The sequence below is a fragment of the Rhopalosiphum padi genome, chromosome 1, assembly GCF_020882245.1.
Source record: "Rhopalosiphum padi isolate XX-2018 chromosome 1, ASM2088224v1, whole genome shotgun sequence".
Lineage (NCBI taxonomy): Eukaryota > Metazoa > Arthropoda > Insecta > Hemiptera > Aphididae > Rhopalosiphum > Rhopalosiphum padi.
In genome coordinates, this window is record NC_083597.1 from 23,519,819 (window position 1) to 23,533,833 (window position 14,015).

General features: G+C 26.6%; 1 long non-coding RNA gene across 2 annotated transcripts; it reads right to left on the minus strand.

The window, feature by feature from the left end:
- Nucleotides 1-501: 501 nt before the first annotated feature.
- Nucleotides 502-13,567, minus strand: LOC132918313 (uncharacterized). Of its 2 annotated transcripts, XR_009660447.1 has the most exons (5): nucleotides 13,337-13,567; nucleotides 12,595-12,676; nucleotides 12,401-12,513; nucleotides 8,018-8,049; nucleotides 502-591 (listed from the first exon to the last, which is right to left on the minus strand). It is a non-coding gene; the product is annotated as an uncharacterized LOC132918313 (long non-coding RNA). The 2 variants fall into 2 exon arrangements; XR_009660446.1 differs by lacking the exon at nucleotides 8,018-8,049.
- Between the last annotated feature and the right edge of the window lie 448 nt (nucleotides 13,568-14,015).

The following is a 14,015-nucleotide window of genomic DNA, read 5'->3' on the forward strand; positions in this document are numbered from 1 at the left end:
TTAGCAGTAATTCACACATAATAACAATATACGATATATACGTATGTTGTATCCGCGCACGGTGATTTATTGCCATAATGATGTGTCCTATATCCTCGTTCCTCCTCACTTCCGTCCCTACCGCTCATCGAGGGACGCCGGAAGAACTCCGCGGTCGTCACACGTTTTCCAGCATCGTTGTCGCCGTTGTCGGTATACCGGCGCGCTATAAAGAAACAACGACATTATAATGTACATCAGGTAATGATGTACATTATACCGCTGTAGCCCGAGGGCCGAGAGCGAGAAGAAAGTTTGATGATGACACGGATTACATATACATATAGGGTTGCATATTATACTGCTTGCGTGCAACCGTAGCGGAACTGAGGAACGCAGAACTATCTTTCAGTAATATTCGAAGGATATCCATTGAAAACTTAAAAAACGTCTAGAACGTTTAACGGACAGTAAATATAATTGTACTTTACAACTCAAAAATAATTGGTAGTTTACATCTTTACGTGCTCGTATATCCATATATTGGTCACGTGCCCACTCACCATATCTGCAACAATCAATTATGATGATGTAACCAATGAGTCTGCTCACCTAAAAGTAAAAACAATTCAAATTTTATATTTTATATGCCATCACTATTTACAAATCAACACTTATTTGTAACACCTATTAATAGTATGAAACAGAATTTTGCAGTATTGAAACTTGAAATAAAATATTGTTATACATATAATTACATAAACTATAAATTAAACATTATACAATACTCAGTTAAATTTATTTTAATTCAATGAAAAAATGGTTATGGTTTGGTATTTTGAAAAATTATAGATACTATTATAGGAAAGGTGCGGTATTTAAGGTACCTATATTGGCTATTATGGACTGTATGTATAATAGTATACGTTTTGTTCAGTAGTCACATTAATAATCAAAAATGTTTAAAATATAATATAATATAAACATAATGTTCGTAACAAAAGATAAATACTAATATAATACTGTAATAGTGATCATAGGACTTTGACAGAGATTTAACATTTTGTCTATTTTAATTAAATATCTTAAGTAGGTAGTTTTATATTTTAGCATTTTAGATAAAATATAAAATTATTTGAAATACTTATATATTTTTATTTATTAAATCTTAACAACAAAGAACAAAACCATTATATTTTATAATAAATCATTGCATACGAAAAACTATTGTGATAAAAAAAAATTCAGCTTATAATACTGAGATATATATATCATTAAAACCTATTTTTCCAAAAATGTATTTTAAATACAATTCCAAATAAGTATGATTCCAACAAATAATTATCCCGATAATAAATTTTCCCACAGAATACATTCCGACAAAATATTTTGTGGGTCCATCAGAATGATTTCCTATAAAATATTTTACCAAGTTCATTCTATTCCTGAAAATACTTTCCATTGAAATATTTTTCTAGCCTAGTACGATTCTAAATAAATTTGACTTCAATAAGTTAATATATTCTAAAAATAAACGTCCTGACAAAATATTTTCCAACAAAATATACATGGCTTCCCAAACTATAAATTCAATTTTTAAATCTTAGGTATTTCATGAATTATATACTACAAAATCATTTTTGAATTTTTGTTCTAAAATTTGAACTTCAAAAGTTCAAGCATTTATAAAAAGGTATTATTATAATAATATACTATATAATATTTAGTTGGTGTATAAACGAATAATTTATTAAATTTTCAATTTAATCAAAAACTTGTAATGATCCAATTTCGATCATTTGTGTTTGTTTTTTATTTTTAAGAAAGACACATCTTACGTGAAACATTGGACTGTTTTTAAAAATTATAAGTATATTTCTAAATTCAATAATAAAAGTGAAGTTTACCAATTTTCAAAAGTTTTTAATTTATCTATTATTTTTAACAACGTAATCAAAAAGTCCGATGCACTCTGTAAAAAATCTCTCTTCCAAAAAATAAAAAAAAATTATTGAAAGATCAATCATCGAGGCATGAAAGTTTTTCCTGTAACGTATATTTTGAGCTTAAAATAAAATTTGTAATTATTTTTCTGACTGGTGGTAATGTTTACATGTGTGCGCGCGCGTGTATGTGTGTCGTGTGTGTGTAGATAACTCTACGACTCACAGAATAACACACTATTTTTTCTTATAACCATTTACCATTAAAACAAAGGTACCTGCCGAGCAGCGGCAACGAGTGTAGAAATTGCCTAAATATTACCCCTTATTAAATACTAAATAGTCACATTAGTTGGCCGCTTCATCCCATATAATAATTAATAACTATTTCTCCTAAAACGCTTTTGATATTTTTTTTGTTAATTCTAAAACGAATAACCATAGACACTTGAAATTTTCATAAAATATTTATGTTTGAAAAATATATAAACTTAATTATTTTTTATAGAAAATTGAAGTTTAAGTTTGAATGAAATAACACATATATATTATAAGCAATAAATAATAACGATGTTCATTATTTTATTATAGTTTATAAATATTATTAATGAGGATTCAACATGTTAATGTATAAATGTTTATATATATATATTAAAAATTTTAATTAACGCAATAACATTTAAAAAATATATAGATTACTTTTAAGATAGTATCTGTTAGTTCTATATACCTTTAACCAGTTTAACCTAATAATATTCACACAGTTTTACGGTAAGGTAATATTGACTCCGGTGATGTATTTAAGGGAGCGGCCCGTGCCCCCCCCCCCCCATTCACTGTATTTTATACTTATTTTTATTGTATGAGATATTTTACAACTCTACGCCCCATGTACGCAAATTTGAACTTTTTGTTTGCGCCCCCTCCCATAAAACATTTCTAAATACGCTCCTGATTGACTCCAAAGTTAATAAAAATAATATTAATATATTAAATGTAATATTTTATAGATTTAACCCTAAGCCTATTAAAAATATACAGAAATAATAAATTAATAATCAATAGAAATAAATTTTAAATTTTAAAATCTTATTATAACTTATATCCCTTTTTTTTTTAAATGTTTATAGAAATAATTATGCATTTGTAAATACGTTTCATCACATCACAAAACAGTGATTTCCAGCCCTTTTTTTCGACGGACCACTTTAGTTAAAAAATATCTCCAAGCGGGCCAACAAAATATAAAAATACAATTAATCATATATTACTTATATCAAAAAATAATAATGGACTTGTTTTTCTTATACTTAATTCATAATTGACTATTAGGATTAATATTATTTAGATTACAGATTGTATATACACTTTCATAGAAATATACAAGTTATATAGTTATTTAGTTTAATCAATATACTCTTAATAGTACAAGTTAGTTAGCTGATATTAAATTGCAAATTTTCCATATTTTATTTTAGAAATTTGTAAAGAGTTACATTGATCCCTTTTACACTCAATATCTTCACGTATCACGTCATGTGCCTCGCGGCCGTGGGTAAGTACCTCTGGCATGATTCATTTTATTTATTTATTAGCTTGTTTTTTATTCAAACTTACATAGGTTGCAGTTTTTTAGTTTCGTATAGGAATTTACTAGAATGAAAATATTGATTTTTAAAAATATTTTAATGATTAACAAAGACAAATTGGTAATTATCTATATAAATGATAATTGTATTAAATCTATATTGTGTAAAAATGTAAAATTTCACTCCCTCTTTTTTAAATTCCGTTGTAGATGTGAAGGATAGGTTACAATATTCATTGTAGCAATTAATGTCACATAAAAATCAAATAAATTAGGACCCTCTTTCTTTCTTATTATAATATATTTGTATACTTTGAAAATTATATTTCCTGAGTAACCAAGTTATAGTAATTTAACAACTAACACGCAATTCAATATTAGAGTTAATTTGGTTAATAAAATAATATTTTTCAGTCGAGAACCTTCTATCTGTTTTTGTTTGTTTTTTTTTATAGGCACTTATCTATAACTTTGCAAATATATTTTTTTAGATAGGTAGGTACACATTACATATACTACAATGCACTACACTCAGATTGTTCATTTACGATGGTGAGAGGGGTTCTTTTCACTAAATTTATAATTGTTTATAATGACATACATTATATTTTATATTCATAATTTAATATTTTAAGTAAGTATATACAGTTGTTACTTGTTTTCATTATAATGTGTAGAATGCATTCTTCTTCATTCTTCATTCTGGTATGATTTACATTTTTTCATTGATTTAGAGCTTTTAAATTGTAATATACTATGATTCGGTGGCATAACCTGAACGCATTTAACATATAAAAATTAACTTCAAATTAATACCACCCGATTCATCTGACTTCGAATATTAAACACACTTTTAAATAAAAATTCACGTACAAACTTCTGAAAGATTAAACCGCTAATTTACATTTCTTTCTTAAAACCCATATTTAGACCTATGGACTTTAGCTACAGTAATCCTTAAAAAAAATATGCAAATAAAATGCAAATCTTCCAAAATATTACCCTCAGAAAATTAACTCAATAAGTATTTTTTCCGTAGGTAGGTATACGCTTCATAAAGATCTAACAATAACACTCATACACGATTAAAGAACTTATTTTCATAATGACAATTAAATTCAATATTTTATTCATGATTTCAATAATCAATTCGCATTAAAAAAATTACCTTTCTCTTGACCGTTTCACTCTCTTATGGTCTACTATCACTATTACTTTGATAAATACACTAGAATCAGCTCAAAACTCTGTCGTTTGATTTGTCTCATAAATTTCTCCATCGTTATAATGAAATTTTAAAATGTCCTGATAGACTGCCAGTGTCTTATCAGGTTAGGATAGGTTAAAAAAAATATAAAAAATAAAGACACTAAACACTGGAAAGCAAACAAACTTAAAATTGTCTTTTTTTTATTATAACAAGTTTGTAAATAATAAATAAATGAACACTTTTATAATTCTAAATAATTATTATAATTTATAATCTATATAGTTGTGATCTGCGTTCAACACCTAATATAGTTTAATGGCAACCGCTACCTATAACTTTATTAATATCGATATATTTAATTGTGACAATACCTAATGCTATTATTGATATTACAATTTATAATGTATAATGAATAGGTAATGATAACTGATAGTATTCAATGGAGTTTTTATTTTGTGAATACATAATCTTAAATTTATAAATACATGGTGTATATTGAATGAAGACTCTCTCGTAAGATTATTTTACTTTCCAAATTATCCATAGTATTTTATACATCTCGTCACAAAATGGTCGTCAATCTCGTGACTTTCAATAAAAGTGTGTCAATGGCATTATTATAGGTTTCCGTTGGATCTAAATTTATTAAACAACGATTTCCTTTCTAAAACAAAAATAAATGTTTAGAAAAAATTTGCATGTGACATTATGTGATGTAATCATATATTTTCGTGCCTATACGATTTTCGTTTACGGTGGCAGTATAATAGCGATGGAGTTTTGACAGCACGTGAGAATCACAGTGTCACACATTCAGAACGCGATAATATGATGGACCGTTATTTAAATGGTCGGTATTCTGTTTAAACTAGATCGACCGGGTATTAGGTGTGTGACATATAGCATATCCTTTTCGCGCGCGTTTTAACGTCGCCCTTTATATTATTTACTCGAAACTTTTGAAGAGAGGGCCTGACGCGAGACTTGTGGCCCGGCTGTCGGCTGATGCTGCAGTAGCCGTGAACGAGTATATTACCGTTATTATTATGATTATTATTACTATTATATTATACATACGTATTATATCCTACGCGAGCCTGCAGGATGAGGAAATGGCCAATCTGTGAACCCCGCATGCGAAAAATTTAAATCCCACCCATCTTAAATGGCTATATAATTCCATTCCACGCTCGCGTGGTAATGTCGTCGTCGGTTAATACGTTTCGACGAAATGCCACCAGTATACTTTTTTCGGAAGTACACGATGCTCCAAAAAATCGATAAACATACACGATAATAAAATAACTAATAAATTACTATATACCTATCTAGTATTATCGAATGATATAGATTTTTGCGCGTTATACCATGTACCTGCCTACCTATAGATACACGTTATGTTAAATAATCGAACGTTTGAGATCATTGATGACCATCTTGCAGTTTATACTGAAGTCACGTGTATACAGTATACACGGATGCTAAATATGCAAAGTACTATATGACAATGTACTATACGTTTATATATATACGTCAAATGGTTAAATATATAATTACCATAAAATATTCAGACATTTTATTTTGTACCTAATTTAATATATTGAGTACCTAGTAGCGCGTGTAGATTAATATAATATAATCAAATTAATGTAATTTTTGTAGCCCCGCATCCGACAAATATTTATAATACTATACCAGGCAACAGCATTGTGCCATTGTCATTATTTTATTTTTTATTTTAATATTATGTTATTTCATTATGACAAATTGACAAGGTATAACAGGATATTAATTTAAATGAATCAGCGTTGGAATAGCGATTATATAATTTTTATTGGATAATATATTCAGTCATTCGGTCACTTAATACTTATTATTATTTTTTAGAATCTAAGCGGAGCGATTCAGTATTGATTTTAGTATCATTCAACAATGTTGTGTTGTTGTATCTAATTTAAAAATAAATCGTGGATATATGAAATTTTTATCAAATACTTATATATATTCAAGAAATAGATTAATATAGATATATTAATTATTATGGGTGCCACTATGCCAGTTAAAATCGCGAAATGTTTTAACAGTGATGAAAAGAAAAAAATTCCATTCACTATATTTTTCTTAAACTTATTATTTATTTTATTATTATAAAATAAAATTCAAATTTGATATAAAAATTATAGGCAATGCCCCCAAGGTATTTTAGTTTGTCCCTGTTTTCGCAGTCATCAACTAATTGTTTAACTGTTTAACTGTATCCCCTTTGCGTTTTCTGGACGGTTCAACCGTATACCTACTGTACTGATTTGATTAGTTTGGAATATCCAACATATACGATAAAGTATATGTGTATTGAAACTCGTGTCCACAATAATTGTGGGCAGTTCCATTTTCTCCAAAAACGAAATACCGTTTTCCTCCACTGTCCATTTTCCTCCACAAAAAAAGGTTGGTTTTCATTTTCCTCTACATTATTTTCAACTAAAATTATATCTATTTTCCTCCAATAATTTAGCCAGTGTTGTAATGTTGCGTTCCGTATTTTAAAGATGGAGTAAGGCTAGGATCACATTTTGTGTTTATCGATTGATGATTACATTAATTCTGGTCGCGTTCTTATCGGCTACCGAAAAACGCTAGTCCGAGTATCCGTCAGCATTCACAGTTTATAAGTTTAAGTCGATAAATTAATATTGAAATTTTAACACTTCAAAAAAATTGAAAGACTACCAAGCAAACAAACGTTGTGGGACAATCGACAATGCAATTATTAAATTGCAAAACGGATATATTTCTAGTTATAAGTTATGTAATTATAAAAAGTAAAATAATTAGTCATATTATGTCTAATTTTTCTTTTCTTTAAACAGTTATTTGTTGTTGAAATATACTATAATTTAAAATATACATAATATTATAATCATTTTATTTTATTTATTGGTGGAAAAATGGACAGTGGAGGAAACAGTATCTCGTTTTTGGAGGAAAATGGCTGCCGCCGTAATTGTTATATGAATGTGATAAACTAATGTGATAATATTGGCCTGAATAATTCGCCCTCGACTATAGTTACATATTATAGAATGTGTATGTAGCCCTTATTTTTCGCTATTATTGCTTCAACTATATCAATTATAAATCATTACGCGATTTTTATTTTCGCTGTTTTTAGTATTTTTTTTTATTTACGCTGATAACATTTTTGAATAAAAAAAGGTTCATAATACATGATTCTTCAAAAGTTAATATTGCTGGAATAAAGAAAAACTTAGGTTAAGTTAAGATAAGTAGTCTTACCATTCGTCCCGCGGTGTCCCCATTAATGGAAGCTAAGAAAATAAACATTTATTAATAAAATATAGAATAAAATTGTACACTATTTCATTATATCATTAATAATTTATTGTATTAATTATAAGTAATTATTACTATTTAGTATTTGGGCTTAATATATTGTAAGGGCCTAAATAAATAAATAAATAGGAAAATATATTTTTTGCTTATTATGTATAAGATTTTATATTGTCTATAATTCCTACTAACTGCTTATTAAATTTGATGTCCAACTTCTCGCGGGCACTTAAATTTAAATTAATTAATTATAATTTATAAAAAGGTATAGGCAAGCGGGTACCGCTTTGCTGTACATTAGGTATCGAATGTGTTACTTGTTTGGATGTGTTAAATTTGAATTTTATGATATATTATAGTATGTGAAAATTGATTCTGAGAAAGACGGTCGTCAGCCCATATTACTAGGTATAGAATACTTAAAAATATTATTATAAATATTATTTCGTAATTTGCTTTTTTTATAGCTAATAAAATCATTTACCTATTTTAATATTAGTATTAGTAGGTTGATATAGTTTTTTCCTAAAATATTGCATTTATTATATCATTTCAAATATAATAAAATTGTAGGGCTAGGATTTATACGCATTGGCATATTTTTTTGCAAATTCTAATTACTGTTTTAGTTTAAAATGTATACGACTTAGTCATAATGAAACAAATGTTTTTTATTTTTTGCATAATTTTCATATTTTGAACAAAATACATATAATTACTAATTTCAACAATAAATACTTACAATGGCTAAAATGAATGTTTTATAAAATATTTTACTGTCGTCGTTGTAAAAGGAAGAAAATAGAATATTATCAACTAAAAAATAAGAAAAATACCCAAGTAATAATATATAGGTATAATCATTTAATTTATATCTTATCTTAGTTGTCATAAACTTGTATAACTGCAACAGATTACTTTACAATGACAGCATTTGAGTTTTGATAATAGTGGTTGTCGTTTTTTTGTAAGTATGTTATAGATACCTAAATGTTTGTGAATCTACTTAATATTTACTTTCATAATTTAAAATTCTGAAAATACAAAGCTCCAATGTAAAACTTTGAAAGTATGTCGATCAAATTCGTAATTTACATTCTTCTGCATATTAATCACACCCCTAATTATTAGTATTTAATTATTATAATAATATATATCTAAACCATATTATTTCAACATATATATCTCAAAATGCGATGAAATTTTTCTGTAAATATCATATAACAGTAAAAATAGGTTCATAGTATAAGTAGAGTAGAAAATAAATCAAAAATTTCATTATGTATAGTAAAATTCATAATAATACAAATATATAATGTACATAAAAGTTTAAAGTTTACATGAATATTTTTTTTAAATCGTAACAAAATAATTAACATTATTTATTATTTAAATAAGTAATTTCGTCCAAATTTTAACTTAAAATGTCCATCAAAATAAAAATCTTTATGTATACTTTTTAGATTTTATAGTTCTAGTTATATCTACTTATGAACAATCTTGAATTAAATTTTTAAAACTTGGATATGAAAAAAAAAATTTATGAATTTCTTACTACAAAATACGAGTAATTTGCAACTTTTTGTGATTTTAACGAATTTTATCAAAATTTTAACTACCTAAATATTAAAAAAATGTGCTTATATAATTTTAAAAAATGTTTAATAAAAATAAAAATTAAAAATTCCCGTTTTTCCTTAATTTTATAAATTAACTAATAACACAAAAAAACATTGTATATATATATAAGTAATTTTTATATAAACTCTATATAATCATTGTTTGGATAAGGTTTATTTTCTAGATTTTCCACGACCATGCAATCTTCATGATTATGATGAATAATGATAACCAGGGTTCGGGACTTATATAGTTATATAGCACTTAAAATTATTAAAATAAGCGCTTAAAAGTAAAAACATCATTAGAAGCACTCAAATAAACATTAAAAAAACTTTAATTTGAGCAAAAATATTTAATTAAAAAAAAAAATCTTTATATCAAGTATAAAAAAATCAAACTTCACTTTCGAGACATTTCGCCTTATTATTTATAGATTTTCTGAAAAAAACTATAAAAGTGGAAAAACTGGTCAAAAAACAAAAATAATCAGAAAAACTGAAAATTAGCATCTTTTAAAAAAATCATTAAAAAATCACTTTTAAATTTCATAATTGAAGGTGTTGTAACATGACATACAATTCCATAGCACTCTGCTACATTTTAAGTCAATCCATCAAACTAAGCAAATGCTTTAAGTCCCGAACCCTAATGATAACTTTATGGTTATCTTAACCAAAAAATGTAGTCTTTTATGCAGCATAATTGATCGTAATTAAATTTTTATTTTCTTTAAACTGATATCGAAGGTTCATGGTTATTTGAGTAAGTGGCTTATGTTGAGAAAATATTCAAAGTATCGTTTCAAAACTTTGGTCTTTCATCATAATATTAAATATTTTATTATTCATAAAGTATACTTTTTTAATTATAAGAACCCAATTTATAACTATGACAATTTAAAAACATAATAGTTAAAAAAAATACTTAATCAGTGTATATATAAGTATTATATGTTATTATTTTATAAATTAAAAGTTGTATCTATGTGTTAAAAAATACATATACATGTATATTGTATATAAGTACTGACATTTATATCATAATTCCCGGAGTTTGATAAAATTAGTCTAATAACATAGGATTTTATATTCCGGTAACTTGAGTCTTAAAGTAAAGTACAATATATAAGCTTATAATAAATTATTATTGTTAGTATTCTAACATTACCTAATAAATAATAATAATAATATATTATGTAATAACTAATACTTAAGCTTATTAATTTTCATAAAAATCGTTTAGGTACAATACATACAACATAAAAACAACAATTAATACGAAACAAAATGTCTAGGTCCCTCTGCCCTGTAGTGGTAAAATTCACTAAACACAAACTAAAGTATGTTTTCTATTTTCCCCTCTGATTTCAGACAGTTTAGGTTATTATTATTATTATTATTATACAGTGTCCTATGAGGATTTACCCATTGCAATATCTCCTGAAATAATGAAGATATCATAATTCTGGTTTTATAATAAGATTCACGGGAACAAGAATTACAAAATATTTCATACTATAAATTATAATTTATTTTAATGTATAGTAAAAAAATTAAAAAATATATTTTTTTATTTAATTATTTTCAAAAAAATTGAATATTTTGTAGAATTCATTTTTTTTAAATATTGACGTTTCAACATTTTAATTTTATTAATCTCCTGATTTTTAATCTTTTTTCTAGATTTGAAAAAACTGTGCATTATTAATACGATATAGTGGTATTTTATCAAACATGTGGCCTGCATGCTCGTACCCAGTCGTACGTTCAGCGAATGCTTTCAGTGTGGCTCGCAATAAACATATTTTATTTCTTCAACATTGTTGAAATTTTAAAAATCAATAACTATTATACGAAATGTCAATGTATACATCTTTGTTATACTTAGTATTAAATACGGTTGTATAATAATAATTATAATCACTAGATAAAATTAATTTATTTTATTTACTTTGGATTTAATAAAAAAAGGTTTTTTGTCCGCGAACGTATAAATATAGTATCGATAAATACGTAATAGTTAATATTATATGGCCTGTTGGTAATTTGAGTATGGCATAATCCACAATTTAAATAATCCACCATTGATTATAATTTATATATAGTATATACTATTATAAGTATTTATAATCAATGGCACCACTATCGTATTAAATAATTCATAGTTTTTTTAGAAAACTTGTTGATTTCTTTTCAAAATAATTAAGTAGAAAAAATATATTTTTTAACTTTTTTAGCAAAACATTATAATAAATTAAAACATGAAATTTTTGTGGTTCTTGTCCCTGTGAATCTTATTAAAAAACTAGAATAATTATGATATATCCATTATTTCAGGAGATATCGCAAATCCTCACGGGACATCCTGTATACTGTATAACAGGGATGGGCAACTGAAAGTTATTAGAGGGCCAATTTTTAGAAAATTAAAATTTAGAGGGCCAGAGTATAGATAGCAAAAAAAAATAGACCATTAGCATTAGCATAGAGTATAGACCATTGACTTTGAAATTGTATGATGTAATTTGAAAATGTAGCGCGGGCCAGATAAAAAAGGTTTGCGGGACGCCAGTTGCACACCCCTGCTGTATAGGGTACTTATAATATGTGCTGAAATCGGCATGTCCAAGAAATAATAAATACATGTTATTTTATTCCTATGGCTTAAAAAATCGATAACGTGCATATCTATCTAAGTATTCCTTACCTTAAATGTTGTAAACTGCATCCTTCTCTATTTTTTCAGATCAAATTAAGAACAAAAGGCCCATCCATCGACCGTCTTCTTTCTTATGAGTTATGATGATTGTGAAATGCCATCTTAAATTAATTATAAATAAACAATAATTAGTGTCTCATTTCACATTTTCACATCCAACCAATGTGATACTAGGGCCGTACTCAGAAAACATTTTGTGGGGAGGTTGAACCCCCAAAATCCATCTCTACGTACGGCCTTGGTGACAGCTATATTTATTATTACCTATATAGAATCATAAAAAATATAACAGATTTATTAATATTTCAACGTTTATGTGATAATATTGGTAATAACTATATTAACATAAGCTGTAACAACAAAACCATTAGCAAATTGCAATTAGTAAATCGTATACCTAAACCGGTAAACACTGCACCGAAACCATTGTCCATTTACCAATACATTCTTATATTAAGTATATTACTTTTTAGGTTTATCGTTTGTATATACGAACCAAAACAGTGTAATACCTACCTAATAAATATTAATAATGAGATACATCCTCATTCGATTGTAATTATTTTCAATTTAGAATTCAAATTAACGATACACCAACTATCCGATAAAAATGCGTGAAGCAAAACTAATGCTGAAAAAATAAGATCTCTGAACAGATAATATTTCAGTTATTTATTCATTTGAAAATAAAACCAATACGGGAAGTTGGAACCGTTTAAATCGAATAAAGTGTTAGTTTGTGTTAGTGAAGTAGTATGTAGATAGAATAATATAATCAATGTGTCTTATTTTACTTTTAAAATAAACAGTGTTTTCCGACGTTAACCTTATAGTAAAAAATTTAGTATGTAAATAGGTAATTAAAGAATTTCTTTCATAGCTCAACACCACTATAATTATTTGGATTTTAATTTTAATACCTACACGTTTATTTATTAGGTAATAAATCACTCGTTTTAAAAAACGTACACACATTTCTTCATCTTGAATGATAGATATGTCGATACAAATAACTTTCACAACTTATAGTTCAAATATTCATAATAATAATTAAGAAATAATAACATAAATAGTTTATTTAACTACTTTAACTTAAACCACAGTTTAACCGCGTAGATTTTATAACACGTTACGATTACAACGATGGACAGACAAACTATTACCTACCTATAACCTTGCAGAATGATAAATTATTAAAGTCTTAATTGCAAAGTATAAACAGGTGTAATGATACTGGGAAGAAGCCTAGTCTTCATTTCAAACTGATAAATAACATAACCTTACATAGTTACATATAATACAATTTGATAGATACTTACCTATACCTCGTTATAAAGGTACCTATTTTAGGTACTCGTAGACCGAAGTCATAGACTATGTTTTTGAATAATGAATTTTAGGTGGGTGGATTTTGTGAGAATTGAACCACCTTTTTGAACTGAATTCGGCGCCACTGGTCATATAAACCTAGTAAGTACCAAACCAACGGTCATCAACCCGTGGTCCGCGGGAAAATTTTGGTGGTCCGTGGGTAAATGTTGTTTGTAGGCAGAAAAATTTAAACATTTTTGCAATCTTATTTTATATCAACCAAATAACGGGC